The sequence below is a fragment of the Melanotaenia boesemani genome, chromosome 8 (assembly GCF_017639745.1).
Source record: "Melanotaenia boesemani isolate fMelBoe1 chromosome 8, fMelBoe1.pri, whole genome shotgun sequence".
NCBI classification, from domain to species: Eukaryota; Metazoa; Chordata; class Actinopteri; order Atheriniformes; family Melanotaeniidae; genus Melanotaenia; species Melanotaenia boesemani.
In genome coordinates this window covers 6,132,220-6,140,171 of record NC_055689.1, presented here as the reverse complement: position 1 = coordinate 6,140,171, position 7,952 = coordinate 6,132,220, and the positions used below count along the sequence as shown (strand labels likewise).

Below are 7,952 nucleotides of genomic sequence, written 5' to 3'. Positions count from 1 at the left end.
TGGCAGGCAAAGAATACATGAAACACTATAACCAAATAGCTGGCATAGTGTACAGAAAGGTCTGTGCCAAATATGGATTGGAGACCCTTAGGTCACAATGGAAAACACTTCTCAAGGTGATGGAGAATGAAAGGGCTAAGATCCTGTGGAACTTCCAGATACAGATCAATAAAATGGTGGTGGCCAACCAACCGGACATTGTGATCATGGATAAGCAGCAAAGGAAAGCCCTAGTAGTCAATGTAGCCAACCCCAAAGATGGAAATATCAGGAAAAAGGAACACAAGAAACTGGAGAAATACCAAGGACTCGAGGAAGAGCTGGAGAAAGCCTGGAAGGTGAAGGCAACAGTAGTACCAGTGGTCATCGGAGCACTGGGGGCCGTGTCCTCCACACTGGAGAAGTTGCTCCAACAGATACCTGGAGAAACATCAGACATCTCAGTCCACAAGAAAACTACCTATTTTTATTTTGTTTTCTCTTTGTTGTGCAAAGGGGAATTAATGCTTTTGCAAGCTACTTTTAATATCGTCTTGGTTTGTGGATTAATAAAGAACCATCATGATCATTAATGATGATAAATCTGACCATTTTAATGCATTGTCCTGGTTAAATTCAGACCTGCCACTTGGGGAGCGTTAATGCAGTGGAACAGTATTTTACTTGTCTTTTAACCTTCTTGTGGTGGCATGGCTCAGCAAGGTAGAGCGGTTGTCTTGTAACCCGAGGGTTGCCGGTTCGATCCTCGGCCAAGTCGAGCTTACGTCAAGGTGTGCTTGGGCAAGACACCGAACCCCTAATTGCTCCTGATGGGTCGTGGTTGAGCACCTTGCATGGCAGCTCCCGCCATCAGTGTGTGAATGTGTGTGTGAATGGGTGAATGTGATGTATAATGTAAAGTGCTTTGGGTATCGTTCCAGGTACAGTAAAGTGCTATATAAATACAGATCATTTACCATCCCTTTTTATTCTGCTCTTTATTTCTTCGCCACCAATGCTTAAATTACACAGGGGTTTTCTGGGGAAGCCTTGTTTTTGAGCATGCACCGCAATTTTGCTATTCATATTTTAACAACCACAAAAAGCAGAAAAATAAAGTTGTTCTAAATTCCCCTTGAGGCCCATTTATGTTCCCTTTTGTGCGTAAATAACGACGTCCATTTCATTGTTGTCATACATCATCATCATACTTCCATGTGTCTTTTGCATTGCCATGGTTCTTAAGTCAGTTCCTCCACTAGTGGCCAGTACTAAGTTCTGAGTTCACTCCTGTGAGCCGACGTCAGTTTCAGACACTGTTTGGCAGCAGTAATGCATCGCTATGAAGTTTTTTCCAACCACCCGTAACACACTAACCACTTGCATACAGCCTTTGGCTGTGCAATTTCTGCAGTTGTTGTGCCAATCTTTATTCTTCTTCTGCTGTTTTGTTCCTTTCCTAATCCTACTCTTCTTCTCTGGTTTGTATCTTTTACTTGTCACATATCAGCTATTCTGCTCAGTACTGCGCCCGCGATTTCCAGTGGTTTTGCTCTGTCTTCCGCATCAAGCAACAGATAGCTAAGCTCCCTGAAAACAGATCAAATTATGTGTGTAACCGACGCAGAAGACTGCCGAACCTGTCCTTTCATCTGAGAATCCATCTTATGCGTCAAGCATAAATGAGCCTTTAGTGGGTAGTGTTGTTTGTTTGAAATAGGCATCACTAAGGACAGCTTAATAGGTATTGGGTCCTTTGGGGTCCTTATTCGGCCATCTTCTGAATGTGCATTCCACATGGAGCAGGCAACACAAAAACATCACAAAAGGCTCAATCCCAAGCCGCCCCCTACACACTGCAGCGTGTGCACTTTGTTCCAGCTGCGCTGCAGCCTCCACAGCTATTTGCAGCCGTTTAAGTCAATGGTTTAGTTCACACTGGGTACGATGCATTGCATATCAGAAGTGTCCCAGAAGCGCATTGTCGCGGCTCTCCAGTAAACGTACTTGCATAGTCTATTTTTGACAGAGTATGTGTCCAGAACGCCTCAAACTCAGCAGTTCAGATCTGGGTAGACAGGAAATCAATCCAATCCAATCCACTTTATTTAAATCAGACACGAAAACAGTGTAAAATCTTCCAGTTATTATTTAAACTAAAGCCCCCATGCAGATTTACGCTCACTGAACCATGTAAACATTCCGTCATTAATCGGTCAGGGTGTCTCAGTGTTTTTTATTCATCATGGACGATGAGACGTTTATCCTGGAAGTGGAGAATTCTCCAGATCTCCTGTGATTTTGTGATCCCGCGGATCCAGCTAGGTGGACTGTACTCCCTGGCGCATGTCATCTGACATGCTCCCAATGTGGATTGACCCGCCACAGAGGTCGATACGAAACTTCAGCACAGCTGGAACGCGACACACATGCATCCAGTGGAAATTGAGGCTAACCCTCCGTTTGTGCATTCTCGTGGAGGCTCTGCCATTTTAAGGGTTGTCCCAAATCACGTCCCAACCACTGAGTACTGCATGTGTCTTGCAAGTTTGTCACACTAATAGAAACTCAGAAAAGGTTTAGGAAGATAAAATGAAACTAACAAATCTTACTCAAGGCTGTTGTTTGATTGGATGTAAGCACAATTAGCAGCATTCACTCAATAGTTGAATTGGAAATGTCATTTGGTAATGGGGTTGCTCGTGGATTTGAATTCAAATCCCACACTGTTTAAAAATATAAAAATATGTCTAAGTTTGATTCTGGTTTGAAGTTTTTTTTTCTTCATAACATTAAGGGGTTCATGAATCAAAAAACTGTAGCTGATTCGCTTAGCAAATAAAGAAAGAATGGAACTTTTGTTTTAATCTCCTGACTAAATTAAACATTTGATGGACCTTCTTCCTTACAGCACCAGGAGAAATCATCTCCCTCCAAGGAGTGGGGGGAGTTCTGATTGTTATAACGTCCTGCAGGAAGTTTTATGACTTGGTTCCTGCTCCACAGGTCACAGGTCAACCCTGACTTAGGAGAGTGAACACTTTGGATATCCAGATCTGGAAAGTTTCTGAAATGAATCTTTAATGCATTACAAACCTATCATGATGCCTCACAGTGAACTAAATGTTTTATGGAATTCAGATGGAACTCATCACCCAGAAACCTCCTTCCATTTCAAACTTGTATCTTTCTTCAAACTGATAAGCAACTCCCTTTTCGACAGGGTCAACCTCTAATGGAAACAGACCATCTGAAAGCCACCAGAGGTGTTTATCTTAACGTTCCAGGAGAGTAATTAAACAATTTAAAGTTCTGTGATTCCACCATGGAAAAAACAAAGACTGAAGAAAAGAGTAAAAGATTCTGTTTTTATTCATTTAAAATGTTCATTTACATATACATATGTGTTTATTTTGATAGTGCACACCATGCATACAATTATCATTTTGTACAAGGTTTAATCAACAAGCTTGATTAATGTGACCTAAAACTTTATTAACATGTGTTTATCTTTTTAAGGTATCACCTTCTTACTATTTTGATTGTGTGATTATTGTCTTTTACAATGGGTCATTTTTGGTTTAATAAGGCTTCATTTAAGATTTTAAGAATTTAGAGACATACAGATGTTACCACAAATGTTTAATTTGATACTCTTTCCCAAATTATCTGAAAGTTCAACACAGAGAAAGCTACGTCTGTTATCTGATCTCACCACCAGAATCCACTCATTGGTGAAAATGGTCCTACATCCTTCTGTGGGGGCAGTCCCACATCAGCTTTCTTGAAACTTAGAACAAAGAAATTTAATTTGGTGTAGAGTTTCCATTTTTCCTGCTTACTTGGAGGATCTCCTGGAAGATGCCCTTCAGATCTTCTGGAGACCTGGGGCCTCATTTATCAAGCTGGCGTAGGAACAAAAACCGGCGTACGCCAAATATAGTCAACTTTTGAGATTTATGAAAACCAAACTTGATGGGAAAATATTACTACCTCCACGCAAACTCTGACCCAGGTGTATACACAGAATCCTGCAAAACGGGAAATGGCAACACCAACGGCACAGAATAAAATCAAGGAAATGCTGTGAAATGTGAGAGATTTGTGCACAATCCACTATTACTTTTTCTTTCCTTTCACAACCAGTTAGATATTAAAGCTGTTTGCAGAAATGAATAAAGACACACATTTGATATTAATTCTCCTAAGAGCACATGCTCAGGAAGAAACAAAACAAAAAAACAAAAACAAAAACAAGCAAACAAACAAAAAAGAAAACCGGGATGTTCAGGAAAAACTGAGATATTAATAAGAACATCAACCACTAAAATATGTTCTGTCATTGTGAAACAAAACGTCCATGGTATAAAATCTATCCAGCTAAATAAGGTGACAGTCTGCTGCCAGCAGGCTGGAGGTGATTGTGTCCCACTGCCCACCCAGCTGGAGCACCAAGCAACTAGAAAGAAATATTATTTAACACTAAATAAACTGCTACCAATCTCAGATATATCTGCACATATTTATTTTTTTAAATTAAAACAAATGACTATATTACAGGTGTCATTACTGTCATTTAGCAGATGCTTTTCTCCAAAGCGAATCACCTATGTAAGATTCGAACTTCAGTCTCCCGCATGGCAGACGGATGCTCTACCGACATCCAGTCACATGTTCTGATATCTCTGGTGTGTCTTCTCTTCTGACACTGCCATGACTACCACTTTTCTGCCTTTCTGACACCAGTAATGCCCACGCCGTGCCCACCAATTAAACATTTTTACATTTGTCAACGTGGTCCATCAGGATCTCTTTCTCACACCCTGAAAAACTCTTCCTTTGCCAAGCCATCGATGAATATGTATCATAGGTGTTCACATGACCATTTATACCCACCATGTGGGCGTGGGAAGGTGCTCCCTCACATGCGCACGCTTTAGAGTTGATTCTGATTTATAAACGGAAACAGGCGTAGGACTAAATCTGAAAGTAGAAGTGTGCAGCATATCCTTTTTGTGCCACAGATGCCACCTGTAGTTTGTTTGATAAATGAGACCCCTGATCTTTTTCTGGCACAGACCTGCTTACAGAAGTCTCTCCAGAGAGACAAGGAGAGATGAGGCTGGAGAATTAAGTTTGCCGTGATGTAAGACCACCACAGATTGAGCCTGCATCCAGTATGCATGATCTCTTTTGTTGTTGTTTTTTTTTTTTTTTTTTTGCTGATTAACTCTGTTTAGTTTATGTCGTTTTTCCAGTTTGTGTTTTTCTCTTTTTGATCTTTAATCTTGATTCTAAATTTTGGAGTTTTAATTTTGAAACTGGTTACATCAGGCTTGCCACACTTCAGAACCAGTGTAGAGTTTTTCCTTTTTGGACTGATCCAAAGCTGGACTCTCGATCTTGTGCCATACCACCACACGCCATATACTGTTCACCATCTGCGACACCACCAATGCAGCCACAGAACAAGACCGTACCAGCAGACAAAGCCTTCAGATCCAAACCTACCAACCATCACGTAGGTCAAACCTTCTTCTCCCTGGAAGCTGTGAGTCGGAGCTACCACCAACTCAGGCCTCCCCTGGTGAGCTGAGAGTCACCACAACGGTTGTAAGTCACCTCTGGTCCGATCAGAACCGGACTGGTCCTGCCAGGGTCCTCCTCAACTTGTCTACCAAGGAATGGTTTGTTTGACAATGGTCTTATTGAAGTAGTTTTTACATCTTGGTTAAACGTCTAGCTTAAACAGATGAGATTAATTTATCCTCTTCTTCCTTTGCAGGATTCAGAAATCCTTTCCAGTTTTCTTAAACATTAGTTTTATTAACACCACAGGTTAATTAACTTTTTTTAAATTTCTTACACACACCTTTTATTACACGGTCTGGAAATAAGATTCTGGTTTGAACATTTTATTTGCATTTTACAATGTTTGGTTCACGTTTTTATGTAAATCCTCTGTAAAAATTTCCCTGGACATTTATACATGATTAGACTAGTAATAAATATCTTATTTTAATCCTAAACTGGTCTGGTTTGTGAACAATCTCCTTTGAATCATGTTATGGGTCCCTTCGAATTAAGAATTCACATTATTATCGTCCTGAGACTGATTGATTGATAACTGATTGATTTGACTAACTTGAATGAATTAATTTATTAAATTAATTAATTTAGTATTCTAATGGTGTCCACACTGCCATTACGTTGGTATCAAAGCTCTAGTGTGGTGGCGCTCCCTGAGGTTTTTGATTAATAATTCATGATTTTATGTAATTATTAAAATTAACATTTTTATTAAACATTTTTAATGTTTAATGAAACTAAATCCCTACAAAACCAAACAAAAACAGAAAGCAAAGCAACACCATATTGTCGTGAAAGATACATTTATCAGTCATTTACATCTAATATAAAAAGGAGCAGCAAAATAATTAAACAAAATAAGTTAATTTAGAATAACAGAAGACAGGAAGGTTAAAATACTTGTGGAATCACTTTAAAGTATTTGAAGTATAATGTAGCTCTTGTTATTGTAATGGTTGCTGAATTTATGATGTTTCAGGGATAGTGGAAAAAACAGGCAGCTGTTGCAGCTCCATATTTTTAAGATGCAACTAGTGCTTTCCTTTTCCGGTGGAGGGAAGAGATTCCATTCCTGCCCGTCTTGTTTATGCCCTCCCCCTCCAATTAAAGTGCTCTCCACAGCTGTGAGTGACACTGTTAGAGAATTAGAAAAAGGAAAGAACCACAAGGTCAGATGTAGCCAAGTAGACAAAAATCAAAAAAGAAAAAAAAAAGTCAAATGTAGCTGCCACTAAGGTGAATTAAAATTGTATTCACTCCTGCTGTCCTACCAGGAGAACTTACTTGGGAATACTGTGTGGAATATTCTGTGTTTCAGTGTGTTTCAATGAGTAGGGGCGGTTCAGGGTCTACACACTTCAAAGTGCAGGTTCGTCGGCTTTATATGCCATTGGTGCACCAAGCAATGTCCCATTTGGAAGGCACCTCCGAATCCACCCTACAAGCCCACAGTACATTTTGTAGTGAAGCCTACCAGTGGTGGATCCTTTGTGGCATCTTTCCTTTTGCACATAATGATGGCAAATGAGCAGCAAAGCTCTGAAGGGTATGTTTTTCGTTTACCTCACTTTATTAGAAATGTGACAAAACCAAATACATTAAAAATATGTTTGTTAAACTGTGGCATTAAATCGTGTTTGATATTTGTGGATTTTTAAGGGGTTAATGAAGAGTGTTTACTGGCTGGAAAACAACAGCTTTTTTTCCCCTTTTCATAAAATACGTTATTCAGTTTAAAAAGGTAAGATAGAACCAACTTGGTCTGTGTTAAATGGTAAATGGTCTGTATTTATATAGCGCTTTTACCCAAAGCGCTTTACACATATGTTACATTCACCAATTCAAACACCCATTCACACACTGATGGCGGAAGCTGCCATGCAAGGTGCTCAACCACGACCCATCAGGAGCAAATGGGGCTCGGTGTCTTGCTCAGGGACACCTCGACATGATCTCTCAGGGCCAGGATCAAACAGCAACCCTTGGGCTACAGGATGACCACTCTATCCACTGAGCCATGCTGCCCCCCAACGTGTTAACGTTCACTAAAGTGTCCTATGATATGCAAATTTTCCTATGATTTCTGCCTGCTTACGGCCACATCTCCAGTTCGCGTCTCAGAGGCAAGGAATACATCCCACTTGAATTAAATGTCCCCCGCCTCACCCAGGCCATGGTTGAAGCTCTGCCGGAGACGGGAGTTGAAACTCTTTCTGACAGAGTGCTCCACCAGACATTCCCAGCAGACCCTTTTGGCTCCTCCACCATCTGAGCCAACTCAATACCAAGTGGTGATCAGCTGAAAGCTTTGCTCCACTCTTCACAAAACATGCTGCCTCAAGTCCAGTGATACAACTCCAAGGTTGATTATTGAACTGCGGCCT

At 40.5% G+C, this 7,952-nt stretch overlaps 1 long non-coding RNA gene across 1 annotated transcript in view; it reads left to right on the top strand.

The window, feature by feature from the left end:
- Nucleotides 1-296: 296 nt before the first annotated feature.
- LOC121644952 overlaps nucleotides 297-7,952 on the top strand; it is a 22,260-nt gene continuing 14,604 nt past the window's right edge. The window contains exon 1 of the long non-coding RNA XR_006011341.1: nucleotides 297-350. This is a non-coding gene — a long non-coding RNA (uncharacterized LOC121644952). The remainder of the gene's footprint in view (nucleotides 351-7,952) is intronic.